This window comes from Rhamphochromis sp. 'chilingali' (assembly GCF_963969265.1).
Source record: "Rhamphochromis sp. 'chilingali' genome assembly, chromosome: 9".
NCBI classification, from domain to species: Eukaryota; Metazoa; Chordata; class Actinopteri; order Cichliformes; family Cichlidae; genus Rhamphochromis; species Rhamphochromis sp. 'chilingali'.
In genome coordinates, this window is record NC_137936.1 from 231938 (window position 1) to 247554 (window position 15617).

General features: G+C 46.8%; 1 protein-coding gene across 1 annotated transcript in view; it reads right to left on the reverse strand.

Moving 5' to 3' along the window:
• Positions 1–15617, reverse strand: part of LOC308401874 (protein NLRC3-like) — a 171752-nt gene that overhangs the window by 80557 nt on the left and 75578 nt on the right. The gene's annotated exons all lie outside the window — the stretch shown is intronic.

A 15617-nucleotide genomic window follows, 5' to 3' on the forward strand; every position in this document is an offset into this window, starting at 1 on the left:
AGTCATGTTTTACTTAGGGCTTAAATACTTATTCATTTAATGTAATGCAAATCATGGACTTCTTTTGTCTTTCGGGGGGTGGGAAATATTCCATCTCTCTCTGTAAGAATAAAATGACCATGTTACCATAAAAATTAGAGACTTGTTGTTTTTTGTTTTTGTTTTGTTTTTTTGGGGGGGGAGGGGGGGGGGGTTGTAAATAAGCAGGCATAAAATTCAGCAGTGGAACAAATAATTATATCCCCTACTGTTTATGGATGCTGCTGAGTTGAAAGTGGAATAGGCTGAATGACGATTTGAACATTCCCTTTATTAAAATAAAGGTTTACAGTGGGTGACACCATATATTTAAATAATACGATATATATATATATATATATCAAGTTAAATATTTTATCCATCTTTCCACTTTCTTCTGCTAATCTGGACCCAGGTCACGGGGGCACCAGGCTAACCAGAGAAGCCTACATCTCCCTCTCCCTAGCCACCTCCTCCTGCTCCAAGGCGTTCCCAGGCCAGCCAAGAGATATGGGCTGTTTTCCAATTCAGGGGCTGCATCATTCGGAGGACCCGGCCTTTGTGGTCTACGTGGGCCGGGTCTTTGGAAGACCAAAAAGGCCTGAAGTGCGAGGCTTGTGAAATGGGACAGTCTAGCCTCCATCGCACTGCTCAGTTTGCCAAGCAACCTGAGCAGCGCAGCTGTTTGACAGAAATGAAGGAGAAATTTGTTTTTACATGTGCTTTGTTTGATTAGTTGAGTATCTGAGGCTGAGACCACAGGACTGTAAAACATGATTGTTGGGCTTCATTTCTGTACTGAACAGTCATTTCAAGGTTAGCTAGTAAATAACAATTAGCTAATGTTGTTCATGAGACTAAAATCATCTCACTCTGGTAATGTAAATATAATATGGTCAACAGCAAAGTTATTATATTAATCATTATTAGTTATTAGAGCAGTGAACATGAACTCTGTGTCAAATACTGAGCTTCAGTACAGATTCAAGTTGCAGTTATTTATATTTCCTATCACCTTAAATCTTCACTCAAAGACAAGTATCTTTGACAGTGTATATATTGATGTATTATATATATGTAAGAGACAAATATTGTTCTTTTAATATGTTGTTACTAAATTTGGCTCAATGCTTACATATATGTGTAAAAAGCAAATGTAGGAGCTGTGATAACTGTGTCTGATAGAATGAAGAGTCGACTGATATATGAAATATTCCTTTATTGGGTGAGAAAATCAGACCATGTCATAACTGCTTTAAGTCATACAGAATAGATATCAGAGCCTTAGACAGGCTGACTTCTGCTAAATGGGTCAAACTGGGCAGAAAGTCTACAAACACATAACATCCTTATAGAATATGATGTAACACTATAGATCAACTTAGCTCAGAATATATAAAGCATATAAACAGTTACAGCAATATGATGCAACAAACACAGCAGCTACTGATCCAAAATACTCAAAGCTTCATAGAACTGAAACAAACATTTTTTTAGTTCCATTCTGCTGCTGATACAGACTTTAGGTTTCTGAACATTAAACTTGTTGCTGCCTTTCATAGTGTGTAACTTGAAAGCCCTGAGTACTTTCTCCCACACTGAAAACACTGGGATGATACAATTATTTGAACATTACCTAATAAGACTGATTCAGGACAGACAATTGGTTATTTCTGCCTTTTGCAGAAAGGCTTAATGCAGTTTTTTGATTTTTCACAAAGTGTATTTTAGCAAAAATCAGCTGATTTAAAAAGCTTGATCAGTGTATGACATGATTAACTGTCAATATCCACAGGGAGAGTTAAAATATGAATAAAAATTAAAGTGTTGAAAAAGCAACTTGTTAAACAATTGTGGTGGGGGTGCTGAGCCTGCATCTGTTCAACTAGCCTGTTTTATGGACATGTGCCTTTGCCTCTGATTCTGCTAAAATCGCTTATTTGGTGCAACTAATGACTGGCCGGGCGCTTCAATGGGCTCAGGCAGTTTTAAATACCCAGCCCTCTGTGTCATATGACGTCTTTCTCAGCAAGTTTCGCTGTGTAATTGATAAAGGCGCTAGCTCGGATGCCGCAGGTCATCGCATGTTTTCTCTGAAGCAAGGTAGGAGGAGTGTTGCTGACTTTTCCGTGGAGTTCTGGATCCTGGCGGAGGAGTCGGGCTGGGAGGAGAAAGCACTGCGTGGAGCCTTCCTCAACAGCTTTAACGAGAATATTAAGCGTGAGTTAGCAACCAAGGAACTGCCTAAAGCTTTGTCTGCTCTAATCAATATGTGTATTAACTTAGACGACCACATGCGGGAGTTCGGCAAAAGAGGCGGGGATGGTCGGCGGCGTGCTGGGGGCACGGGTACATCTAGGGACCTTCCTACTCTGATGTGGAGAAGTGAGGAGGAGGAGCAACACGGGGATGAAGAGCAACCCATGCAGCTTGGCGGAGCCAAGCTTTCCTCCTCTAGACTGGGGAGCAAACAACGGACTGGTGAGTGCTTTCTTTGTGGAAAAAGAGGACATTTTGTTGACTCCTGCCCAGACCGAGTAAAAGAGTCGGCCCATCAGTAATTGTGGGGATACTGGCGGGCGCCACAACAAAAGTGTTCCCTCACCTCAGCTGCCCTGCTAAATTAATGTCTCACTCCCTCACTCACTCCTACTGCACACTCATTGACTCTGGTTCTGAACAAAATTTCCTAGACGAAGAGTTAGCCAAGATCTTAGGCCTGCCCCTACTTCCCCTTCCAGAGGTCCTGAAGGTCTCAGCCTTAAATGGCGGCCATCTAGCCTCCGTCACACATCGCACTCAGGAGGTTACACTCATTATTTCAGGAAATCACTCTGAGAAAATCAGTTTATTGGTATTCAAAGCCCCCCACACCCCACTGGTACTGGGATTTCCTTGGCTCCAACATCACAACCCCCAAATCGACTGGGCCAAAGGGTGTGTAACTGGCTGGAGCACGCGGTGTCATGAACAATGTTTACTTGCCGCTGTCCCGGACAATCCCGGGACCGCCTCTGCGAAAAGCTCCTCACCCCCCTGAACTTTCCTTGGTGCCCGCCGAATACCACAACCTCGGCCAGGTATTCAGCAAAAGTAAGATAAGATAAGATAAGATAAGATAACCTTTATTAGTCCCACACTTGGGAAATTTGTTTTGTCACAGCAGGAAGTGGACAGTGCAAAAGTTATGAGGCAAAAATTAGAATACAATAAGAATAAGAATACAGTACACAACTGTACAGAATAGAATAAAATAAAATACTATATACAGTAGAATAAAATAAAATAAATATACAATAAGATAAAAATAGAATACAAATACAAATACTATATACAACTGAGTAAAAATACAACGATGACAGAAAGGATTATTGCACTTAGTATTATATTATATTAAATATAATATATTAAATATATTAAATATATTATATTAAAGGCGTTGTCTTTGCCTCCACATCGGCCTTACGACTGTGGAATTGACCTACTCCCAGGCGCTCCCCTGCCAACAAGTCGGCTCTACAGTCTGTCTAAACCGGAACGCGAGACCATGGAACGCTACATAACGGAGTCTCTGGCCGCAGGTATTATTCGCCCATCTACTTCGCCTTTAGCAGCAGGATTCTTTTTTGTTAAAAAGAGAGGTAAGAGCCTGCGTCCCTGCATTGACTTTCGAGGGCTGAACAAGATCACTATTAGGAATAAATATCCACTCCCCCTGCTGGCCTCAGCATTCGAACTACTACGGGGGTGGGGTCCTGTTCACCAAACTGGATCTTCAGAACACCTATCATCTGGTTCGCATCCGCAAGGGTGACGAGTGGAAGATGGCTTTCAACACCCACCTGGGGCACTTCGAATACTTAGTGATGCTTTTCGGTCTTGGTAACGCCCCTGCAGTCTTCCAGGCCCTGATTAATGATGTGCTCAGGGACTTTATTAACCATTTTGTCTTCGTGTATCTGGATGACATTCTGATTTTTTCCAGGTCGCAGACTGAGCACATCAACCATGTACGTCTGGTTCTACGGCGCCTATTGGTGAACCGCCTTTTTGTGAAAGCGGAAAAATGTGAGTTCCATGTGCAAACTGTTTCTTTTCTGGGTTTCATTGTGGAACAGGGGCGTTTGCGAGCTGACCCGGCCAAAGTCAAAGCCGTAGTGGAATGGCCTATTCCCAAGACCCGCAAGGAGGTGTAGAGGTTCCTGGGCTTCGCCAATTTCTACCGCCGCTTTATCAGGGATTTCAGCAAGGTAGCCCTTCCTCTAACCAACCTAACTTCTCCTATGTTGTCTTTCCAGTGGTCCTCCGCAGCCCAGCAAGCGTTTGATCGGCTCAAGCACCTGTTTTCCTCTGCTCCGGTCCTCGTCCAGGCAGACCTCGGCCGGCCTTTCATCGTGGAGGTGGACACGTCCGATTCGGGCGTGGGGGCGGTTCTCTCCCAACGGATCGACGGCAAGCTGCATCCCTGTGCGTTCTTCTCCCGCAGGTTGTCTCAGGCCGAGAGAAATTATGATGTGGGCGACCGGGAGTTGCTCGCCATCAAGTGGGCCCTCGAGGAATGGCAACATTGGCTGGAGGGCACTGAGCAGCCTTTCATGGTGTGGACGGACCACAAAAATCTGGCGTATCTCCAGGCAGCCAAGCGACTCAATGCCCGACAAGCCAGGTGGGCCTTATTTTTTACTCGTTTTCACTTCTCCATTACTTACAGGCCCGGTTCTAGGAACACTAAGCCAGACACGTTGTCGCGCCAGTTCGCACCTGTGACCGATGAGGACGAGAAGGAAAAACCCATCCTGCCCCCCACCTGCATTGTGGGTGCACTGACATGGGTGGTCAGGGACGCCCAGCGACAGGAGCCCGACCCTGGCACGGGCCCAAAAGGGAAACTGTATGTTCCGGCCACGGCGCGTAGTCAGGTCATTCACTGGGCACATACTGCCAAGTTTTCGTGCCACCCAGGTAAAAATCGCACTGTCTCCTTTCTACGACGTTTGTTTTGGTGGCCCTCTCTTATTCTCAATGTCCAGAACTATGTTGCGGCATGCTCGGTGTGCGCACAGAACAAAACCTCCAACTCACCTGCTTCTGGCCTCCTGCGACCGTTGCCCACTCCAAAACGCCCGTGGTCGCACATCGCCCTGGACTTCGTCACCGGCTTGCCTCCCTCTTCAGGTAACACCTCCATTCTAACCATTGTTGACCGTTTTTCCAAGGCCGCCCACTTCATTGCTCTGCCCAAGCTCCCTTCTGCCCTGGAGACGGCCCAGTTACTGACGCAGCATGTGTTTCGGCTCCATGGCATACCCCAGGACATCCTTTCCGATCGTGGCCCTCAGTTCACCTCGCGGGTTTGGAAGGAGGTCCCGTTTGGCTCTTTTGCCATCAGAATTGTTGTCTAAAGGCAAAGAAAGTAGCCCAACGGATTTACTTTACCAAATTGACCATCCCAGCCTTGCCGTAATGGTCCATTTGATTCACCTTTTATTGTTTATTTTATTTTCACTTACTGAATACGGGACAGACTTGACTGGGGGAAAGAAGGGGAGAAAGAAAGAGGGAAAGAGAAACAGCTGAGAAGAGGGACGGGGGAGAAGGGCAAAAGACAAAAACCAACAGAACGGGCAGAAAAAAAAAGAAAAAGAAAAAAAAAAGCATATATCAATCACCTGGATCACCTGCTGAGAAAGAAAAAAGAAAACAAGCAGAAGAGAACAAGAGTAATAGAATAAACAACATCACAATGATATATGGGAATATGACAGTAAATACTAAATATTAAACATTACTGTGCAGCACATAAGATCAACAGAACACAGTGTGCTTTGAGGTAGGAGCCAAAAAGGGTGTAGTTTGTGTGTGTGATCACCCGTGTGTACACCTGTGAGCATGGACGCGCTTGTTTTTTTTAAAAGGTTCCTTCATGTAATGATCTGCTGGAGGGTGTGGGGGGGCCACAGCCCCGTCCTCCAGGGCATGAAGCAGGTATGGAGGAGATCAAAACTCCAGACATCCAGAGGCCCCCAGAACACAAGAGACCAAGGAAGACCAACAGAGGGGCAGCCGCACCACTGTCCCAGAAAGAGCTGAGGAGAGTCCCAGATGAGGGTTCACTCAGCAGCCGCGGAGCAGAAGCCAGGGGGAGTTGCAGTGACTCGCCTGTGAGCTCCGTCGGCAGCCAGCCATGCCTGAGTGACCGAGCCCCAGGCCGAGAGGCCGAGGGCACCCCACCTCCGAAGGGGCCCGAGCGAGCCCCAGGCTCCAGGCCCCGATAAGCGGTCGCCAAGGAGTGAGCCGGCGTGTACCTGGACGCCCATCCCTGGACACAAAGAACCACCAACGCACCGATGTCTGAGGGAGTCCGCCACTGGCAGGGGAAGTGGTGGTGGGGGGAGATAGGCCTCCAAACCTTGGAGGGCCTGAGATGTCCCCAGAGAGGTGGCGTCTGACACCCAACCTGACATATAGACACAGACATACAGGCACACACAGATACAAACATCCATTCCCCCCCTCATGCTCTCATATGCACTTACTCCACACTCAACCAACGTGGAGACAGACATAAAGAGACGCTGTACACACGATCACACTCCCCAAGCGTACTCTACGAACCGGGTCTAGGTACCCTTGCCCCTGGAGGGGGGAACTGCACCCAGACCCAGGTGGTGTTACCCTTTTCCCTGCGGTAGGGGGAGGCAGACCGCCCCGACTCCGCAGCAGCAGGGAGGCCCCACACTCCAGACCGCAGTCGGACGGCCAACTCCTCCTCCTAGCCCCCCCCCCGCTCCAGCAGGCCGCAGAGAATGGGGGTGAGAGAAGACTCCAAACCTCCCTCCACCCAGTCATTGTAGTGTTGATGCATGTGCATGTGCCCTGCTCCAGGGCTGGGCCCCCATGCACCCACCCGCTCACAACCCCGGCAACACACCAACCAGGATCCAAGCCCCCGAGGCCCGGCCTGGGCCCCAGCCCAGAGACGGAGCGCCCCCAGAACCTCACGCCCATCCCGGACCCACCCAGGGGCAGCCAGGCTTCCAGGTCAGTAACCCACGTCCGTCAGCACAGACCCTGAGTCCAAGAAACTGGCCCCTCGGTCTCTTGGCCCCTTTGCCATCCAGGAGGTCCTGAACCCGGTGACGGTCTGGCTGGCCCTTCCGCCTACTATGAAGGTACATAACGTCTTCCATGTTTCTCAGGTTAGGCCCGTCCGGACCAGCCCTTTGTGCCCGCCCTCTGGGCCCCCGCCACCCTCCCGGGTTATCGACGGTGCCCCAGCGTATTCCATTACTCGCATAATGGATGCCCGGCGCCGCAGTAGGGGCTTTCAGTTTTTGGTGGATTGGGAGGGGTACGGTCCAGAAGAACGTTCTTGGGTGCCGCGGTCTGCCGTTCTCGATCATCGCATGGTGAGAGAATTCCGCCGCCGGCATCCGGACAAGTTTGCCAGGTCGCCCGGGGGCTCCCGTTACAGGGGGGGGTATTGTCACGGTCGGACGGTTCTTTCCGGACGACCCTGCTTGTGTTTATGTTTTCTGGCTCTTTGGCTCTCAAAGGTTGGCCAGCTGCACTCATCTGATGGATAAAAAATAATATGTATTCTTTTCCTCCTTATATCATCTCACTCACTAGATCACTAGATTCATAATAGAAATGAGGAAAAGCGAAGCCCAAATTTAAGCAAAGTTGTGCGAAGTAGTGTAGTAGTGCTGCATGCTGGTGAGCCAACCAGTGTGCAGCCTGTTACAGCTGCTCCTGCTTTTTCTCTTTAGTTTAGTTTTTTCCTTACTTACTCTTTTTTCTTGTACTTTCATTTGTTTTATTATCTTTCATTCAATCATGTGGCTTGAGAGAGCTTTTGTTCTGCTGGTGGCCGCGGAACTGTTACTTTTATCGAGGAACGGACCACGGCACAACTCCTACATACTACATGGGCTGTTTACTTCAGAGATCGGCTGATTGCCCTGTTGCTCGCTGGCTCATCGGTCAGACCCACAGATGTACCAGGTGAAATCTGAAGGAAAACACATCGGGGATGCAGGGGTGGAGGTCAGAAAAGGAGAAGGAAGAAGATGGTGAGTCAGCAGAGGCTGAAAATGAGGAGGAGGTACAGACCGTGTCTGCCACCTATCGTAACAGGAAATGTTCGGTCATTATCAAATAAAATCGACGCTAACCCCACAGCTGCATGTGACACTATCCACTCTGCCATAGCCTGGTTACAGACTCAGCACCCGAGTGCCTTCATTGTGATCTCGGGTGACTTCAACCATGTCACCTTGGACAATACACTACCAACATTCACATAGTATGTGGCCTGTCCCATCAGGGGGGAGAGAATCTTAGATGTACTGCATGCTAATGTCAAGGACGAGGTGGTCAGAGGAGGCCATAGCGGAACTACAGGGCTGTTTCGAGGTGACTGACTGGGAGACACTCTCTGAGCCTCACGCTGAGGACATCAATGGGCTTACTGAGTGTATCACAGACTACATAACTTTCTGCACTGACTCCATTGTTCCAGCTCAGACTGTTCATTGTTACCCAAATAACAAGTGGGTGACTAAGGACATCGAGGCCCTCCTCATTGACAAGAAGAGGGCTTTCAGAGGGGCAATAAAAAGGAGATAGATGAGAAGGGTCCAGGTGTTAATAAAGGACAAGATCAGAGAGGCTAAGGACAATTACAGGAGGAAGCTGGAGTGGAAACTCCAGCAGAGTGAGATAGGTGAGAGAGGTGTGGAGTGGCATGAAGTCCATCACTCGATTCAGGCCAACCAACAGCAGGGGAGCTGAGGGAGGTGAGGATAGAGCTAACGAGTTGAATTTGTTTTTATTTTATTTCCTGTCCTATTTGGTTTGTTAGCCATCAGAACTGTTGTCTGAAGACGAACAAAGATACCCAATGGATTTACTTTGCCAAATGGATCATCACGGCCTTGTCGTATTGGTCCATTTGATCGACCTTTGTTGTTATTTTTTATTTTATTTTATTTTCAGTTGTTACAGACGGGACAGACATGACTGAGGGATAGGAAAGGGAGAAAGAAAGATGAAGGAAAAGAAAAACAGAGGGGAAGGGGGACAGTGAGAAAGGGCAGTTAAAAAGAGAAAGAAAAAAAATTGAATTTGTTTTTCAATAGATTCGACACCACAGTGTCTGCTCACCCCCCGCAACCTCACCTGTAGTCAGCGTGGAATCCAGAGCCACACCACTGTGCCAGCCTCTCTCTGCACATGGCGCTGTTGCCTCGCCCATCCATCACTTTCACTCACAACCAGGTTCAGAGGCAAATGAGGAGACTCCACTCAGGCAAGTCTGCTGGACCAGACAGAGTGAGTCCCCTCGTCCTCAAGTCCTGTGCCCGCCAGCTTTGTGGAGTTTTCCATAAACTGTTCATACTGAGTCTGAGTCTGCAGGGCGTCCCTATACCAAAGACGCCACGCCTCAGTGGCCCCCAGGATTACTGGCCTGTGGCACTGACCTCCCACATCATGAAGACCCTGGAAAGGTTCATCCTGGACTAGTTCAGACCCATTGTCAGACTACATCAGGATCCCCTTCAGTTTCCTTACCAGCCCTGTCTTGGAGCTGAGGACGTCATCATCTATCTGCTCTATCTATCTACACCCACCTGGACCAGCCAGCGAGCACTGTGAGGGTCATGTTTTTTTTTATTTTCCTGTGCTTTCAACACCATCAGGCCAACCCTCCTGGGTGATAAGTTAACAGCGATGCAGGTGGATGCTTCTCTGGTGTCCTGGATTGTGGATTACCTGACAGGAAGACCACAATATGTGCGTCTTCCACATTGTGTGCCTGACAAGGTGATCAGCAACACAGGGGCACCACAAGCGACTGTCCTCTCTCCCTTCCTCTTCACCCTCTACACCACAGACTTCAACCACTGCACAGAGACCTGTGTGAGTACAAGAAAATAATTATTAGAATATAATGTGTTTGATTTGCTTAGATGAGAGGGTCCAGCAATAGATCAGAGGAATAGGGAAGGATTTGTTTGTGTGTTTCAGTGTGGCTTAGCTGTAGCCTGAGAGTGTGTGTAATTGTTTAGAGGGAAAGGAAGTTATGGACACTGGGGGTCTGCCTGTCATAAAAGGAGACAGGAAGCTACAGTGGGGGGTTGCTGATGCTGATGCTTTTACCTTTAATAAAAACTCATAATTGTTATAAACTTAGAAGTAGGTTTGCAGGAGACTCTCCATATGCTTATCTGTAAATATAAGACAACAAGAGGCCAATGGCCCAGTGGATGCAGAGTGGGGGTCTCAGTGTTTGTAATATGTTAACTGTTTTTTGTATGTTGCCTAAAGGAATTTGGTGTAGCTTGGGTGAGGAGATTACTTTTATGACCGGCAGGAAGTTACATACACAGAGACACACACACAGTGCTTTGACTGTTACGACACACACACACCTACATGCACAGTCACTCACGTGCACTCACATAGACACACAGGTACGCGCACGCACAGGCACTCACATGCTTGTGCATACACACACAGACACAGAGTTTGCAGCACACCATGGGGGTTTTATGATAGGGTCGCTTCTACAAAACTGTGTTTCACAGACAAAGCAGTGAAGATTTGCAGAGGGACACCGGCCTTGCACATCTCCCCTTCTAGAAGATGTATGCTTAAATGAAGATGAATAAAGGTTTTGTGAAAATGACTACTGAGTCTGGCGCCGTCTCTGGATGCCTCGAGGAATAAAAAAGAACCGGGGTGAAACTGATTTCGTAACACCTGCCATCTCCAGAAGTTCTCTGATGACTCTTCAGTGGTTGGATGCATCAGCGGGGTGATCAAACATTGTACCAGACTGTGGTCGACTCCTTTGTCATGTGGTGCAAGCAGAATCATCTGCAGCTCAACGTGGCAAAGACCAGAGAACTGATTGTGGACTTTAGGAAAACCAGGAAAGACTTGGCCCCTGTTTCAATCAAGGACAGTCAACATGGCCATTGTGGATGATTATAAATACCTTGGAGTATACACAGACAATAAACTGGACTGGGTTAAAAACACCACTGCACTTTACAGGAAGGGCCAGTGTCATCTCTATTTTCTGAGGCGGATGAGCTCTGTCAGACAATACTCAGGATTTTCTATGAGTCTGTTGTGGCCAGTGCTCTGTGCTGTTGCATGCTGGGGGAGCAGGTTGAGGGTTGTTGATGCTAACAGACTTATTAAACTGATCCACAAGGCCAGTAATGTTGTGGGGAGGGAGATTTCCTATCAGAGAGGTGTCAGTCCGTCCGGATTGGCGACAACATCTCCAGGCTGAGGACAGGAGCTCCTCAGGGCTGTGTTCTCAGCCCTCTGTTGTTCGCCCTCCTGACACACGACTCCACCGCCCTAGCTCTAACCACATCATCAAGTTTGCTGACGACACAACTGTGGTTGTACTCATCAGCTGCAACGACGAGTCAGCGTACAGAGATGAGGTTCAGCAGCTGGCGTTCTGGTGCAGCGAGAGCAACCTGTCACTGAATGTGGACAAAACCAAGCAGATGATCGTTGACTTCAGGAAGACTCGCTCCACTCACACACCACTCAGCATCCACAGTTCCACGGTAGAAACTGTTAACAGCATCAAGTTCCTGGGAGTTCACTCCTCAGACGACCTCACCTGGGCCACCAACACCACCTCCATCACCAAAATTTAGACTCAATTGGTTTCTCTCAAAATGTAAAAGAACCCACCCACCACTTTAATCACACTCTAGATCTTGTTTTAACATATGGCATAGAAACTGAACATTTAACAGTGTTTCCTGAAAACCCTCTCCTGTCTGATCATTTCCTGATAACATTTACTTTTACAATAATTGATTACACAGCGGTGAAGAGTAGACTTTATCAAAGTAGATGTCTTTCTGAAAGTGCTGTAACTAAGTTTAAGAATATAATCCACCCACTGTTATCATCTCCAATGCCCTGTACCAACACAGAGCAGAGCAGCTATCTGAACGCTACTCCAACAGAGGTCGATTATCTTGTTAATAATTTCACCTCCTCACTACATACGACTCTGGATACTGTAGCTCCTGTGAAAACTAAGGTCTCTAATCAGAAGTACCTGACTCCGTGGTATAATTCTCAAACACGTACCCTAAAGCAGATGACTCGTAATCTGGAGAGGAAATGGCGTGTCACAAATCTAGAGGATCATCATTTAGCCTGGAGAAATAGTTTGCTGCTTTATAAGAAAGCCCTCCGCAAAGCCAGAACATCTTACTATTCGTCACTGAACAACCCCAGGTTTCTCTTGAGCACTGTAGCCAGGCTGACAAACAGTCAGAGCTCTTTTGAGCCAACCATCCCTTTAACGTTAACTAGTAATGACTTCATGAACTTCTTCACAAATAAAATTTTTATCATTAGAGAAAAAATTACCAATAATCATCCCACAGATGTAATATTATCTACAGCTACTCTTAGTACCATTGATGTTAAGTTAGACTCTTTTTCTCCAATTGATCTTTCTGAGTTAACTTCAATAATTACTTCCTCCAAACCATCAACGTGTCTTTTAGATCCCATTCCTACAAAACTGCTCAAAGAAGTCCTGCCATTAATTAATTCTTCAATCTTAAATATGATCAACCTATCTCTAATGATCGGCTATGTACCACAGGCCTTCAAGCTGGCTGTAGTTAAACCTTTACTCAAAAAGCCATCTCTAGACCCAGCAGTCTTAGCTAATTATAGGCCAATCTCCAACCTTCCTTTCATATCAAAAATCCTTGAAAGAGTAGTTGTCAAACAGCTAACAGATCATCTGCAGAGGAATGGTTTATTTGAAGAGTTTCAGTCAGGTTTCAGAGCTCAGCACAGCACAGAAACAGCTTTAGTGAAGGTTACAAATGATCTTCTAATGGCCTCTGACAGTGGACTCATCTCTGTGCTTGTCCTGCTAGACCTTAGTGCAGCATTCGATACTGTCGACCATAATATCCTATTAGAGCGATTAGAACATGCTGTAGGTATTACAGGTACTGTGCTGCAGTGGTTTGTATCATATCTATCTAATAGACTCCAGTTTGTGCATGTAAATGGAGAGTCCTCTTCACACACTGAGGTTAATTATGGAGTTCCACAGGGTTCAGTGCTAGGACCAATTCTGTTTACATTATACATGCTTCCCTTAGGCAGCATCATTAGAAGACATAGCATACATTTTCACTGCTATGCTGATGACACCCAGCTCTATCTGTCCATGAAGCCAGATGACACACACCAATTAGTTAAACTGCAGGAATGTCTTAAAGACATAAAGACCTGGATGGCCGCTAACTTTCTGCTTCTTCATTCAGATCAAACTGAGGTTATTGTACTCGGCCCTGAAAATCTTAGAAATATGGTATCTAACCAGATTCTTACTCTGGATGGCATTACCTTGGCCTCCAGTAATGCGGTGAGGAACCTTGGAGTCATTTTTGACCAGGACATGTCCTTCAACGCCCATATTAAACAAATATGTAAGACTGCTTTCTTCCATTTGCGCAACATCTCTAAAATTAGAAATATCCTGTCTCAGAGTGACGCTGAAAAACTAGTTCATGCATTTATTACTTCCAGGCTGGACTACTGTAATTCATTATTATCAGGATGTCCTAAAAACTCCCTGAAAAGCCTTCAGCTAATCCAAAATGCTGCAGCAAGAGTCCTGACAGGGACTAGAAAGAGAGAGCAGATTTCTCCTGTTTTGGCTTCCTGTTAAATCCAGAATTGAATTCAAAATCCTGCTCCTCACATACAAGGTCTTAAATAATCAGGCCCCATCTTATCTTAATGACCTTGTAGTACCATATCACCCTATTAGAACACTTCGCTCTCGCTCTGCAGGCCTACTTGTTGTTCCTAGAGTATTTAAAAGTAGAATGGGAGGGAGAGCCTTCAGTTTTCAGGCCCCTCTTCTGTGGAACCAGCTTCCAGTTTGGATTCAGGAGACAGACACTATCTCTACTTTTAAGATTAGGCTTAAAACTTTCCTTTTTGCTAAAGCATATAGTTAGGGCTGGACCAGGTGACCCTGAATCCTCCCTTAGTTATGCTGCAATAGATGTAGGCTGCCGGGGCATTCCCATGATGCATTGAGTTTTTCCTTTCCAGTCACCTTTCTCACTCACTATGTATTAATAGACCTCTCTGCATTGAATCATATCTGTTATTAACCTCTGTCTCTCTTCCACAGCATGTCTTTATCCTGTCTTCCTTCTCTCACCCCAACCGGTCGCAGCAGATGGCCGCCCCTCCCTGAGCCTGGTTCTGCTGGAGGTTTCTTCCTGTTAAAAGGGAGTTTTTCCTTCCCACTGTCGCCAAAGTGCTTGCTCATAGGGGGTCATATGATTGTTGGGTTTTTCTCTGTATCTATGAAGCGCCTTGAGGCGACTTTTGTTGTGATTTGGCGCTATATAAATAAAATTGAATTGAATTGAATTGAATTGAAAAAAGACCCAGAAGCGCCTCCACTTCCTGAGACGCCTGAAGAGGGCCAACCTTCCACCCTCACCATGTTCTACAGGGGAACCATAGAGAGCGTTCCGACCAGCTGCATCTCCGGGTGGTTTGGAAACTGCAAAGTCAGCGAGTTCAGCCGGCTACATCGGATCATCAAAACACCGGCTAAGATCATTGGAACATCTCTCCCTCGGCTACAGGACATCTTCCACAAGCGCGGCATCATTCGGGCCTCCTGCATCCCACATAGCAAGGAAGTCTGGCCCAGATCTGGTATCAAGCCGGCACTGCTGGCTGACTTCTGGCATGATAAGACATATGTCATCCAGATATGGGCTAGGCCTGGCATAGATGGCACTTCTGACTGACCCTTTGTCATAGCAGAGTGTATGTCAACCAGATGTGTGCCAGGTCTGCCAATGACGCCACCGTTTATGTGATGGCATGCCATATCTGGCCTGATTGTGGTTTGGTTTATATGGCCCAGGCTCATAGAATGAATGGATTGGATTTATATAGCGCTTTTCAAGGCACCCAAAGCGCTTTACAATTCCACTATTCATTCACTCTCACATTCATACACTGGTGAAAACAGGTCTGGCCCAGATCCGGCATCAAGCCGGCACTTCTGATTGACTGGTGTCATGGCAGGGTGTATGTCAACCAGATGTTGGCCAGGTCTGGCAATGATCGCACTATTTATGTTCTTATTTTCCTATTTGAGTTAGAAGACCCAGATGCCATGTTGCAATGCTATACTGCTATGGTAGCCAATGTTTCAAATGCAGGTTTGACAGGTTTGTGAGTGTACACTTTATCCAAAACCTAGTGAGGGTTTACTCATGTTTACCACTGGGTGGCTGAAGCTCAGGAGGTAGAGCAGGTCATCTATTGGTCGGAAGGTTAGTGGTTCGATCCCTGGCTCCTCCAGTCTGCATGTCAAGAGTGTGAATGTAGTTAGAAAGCAGTCAGTTTAGAGAAAGGGTGTGAATGTGGCATGTTGTATAGAGCACTTTGAGTAATCCGGGAGGGTAGAAAAGGGCTATGTAACAATCAGTCCATTTACTGTTTGAACTGAGTTTTGTCATGTTACTTTTGCACTGTTATGTTCC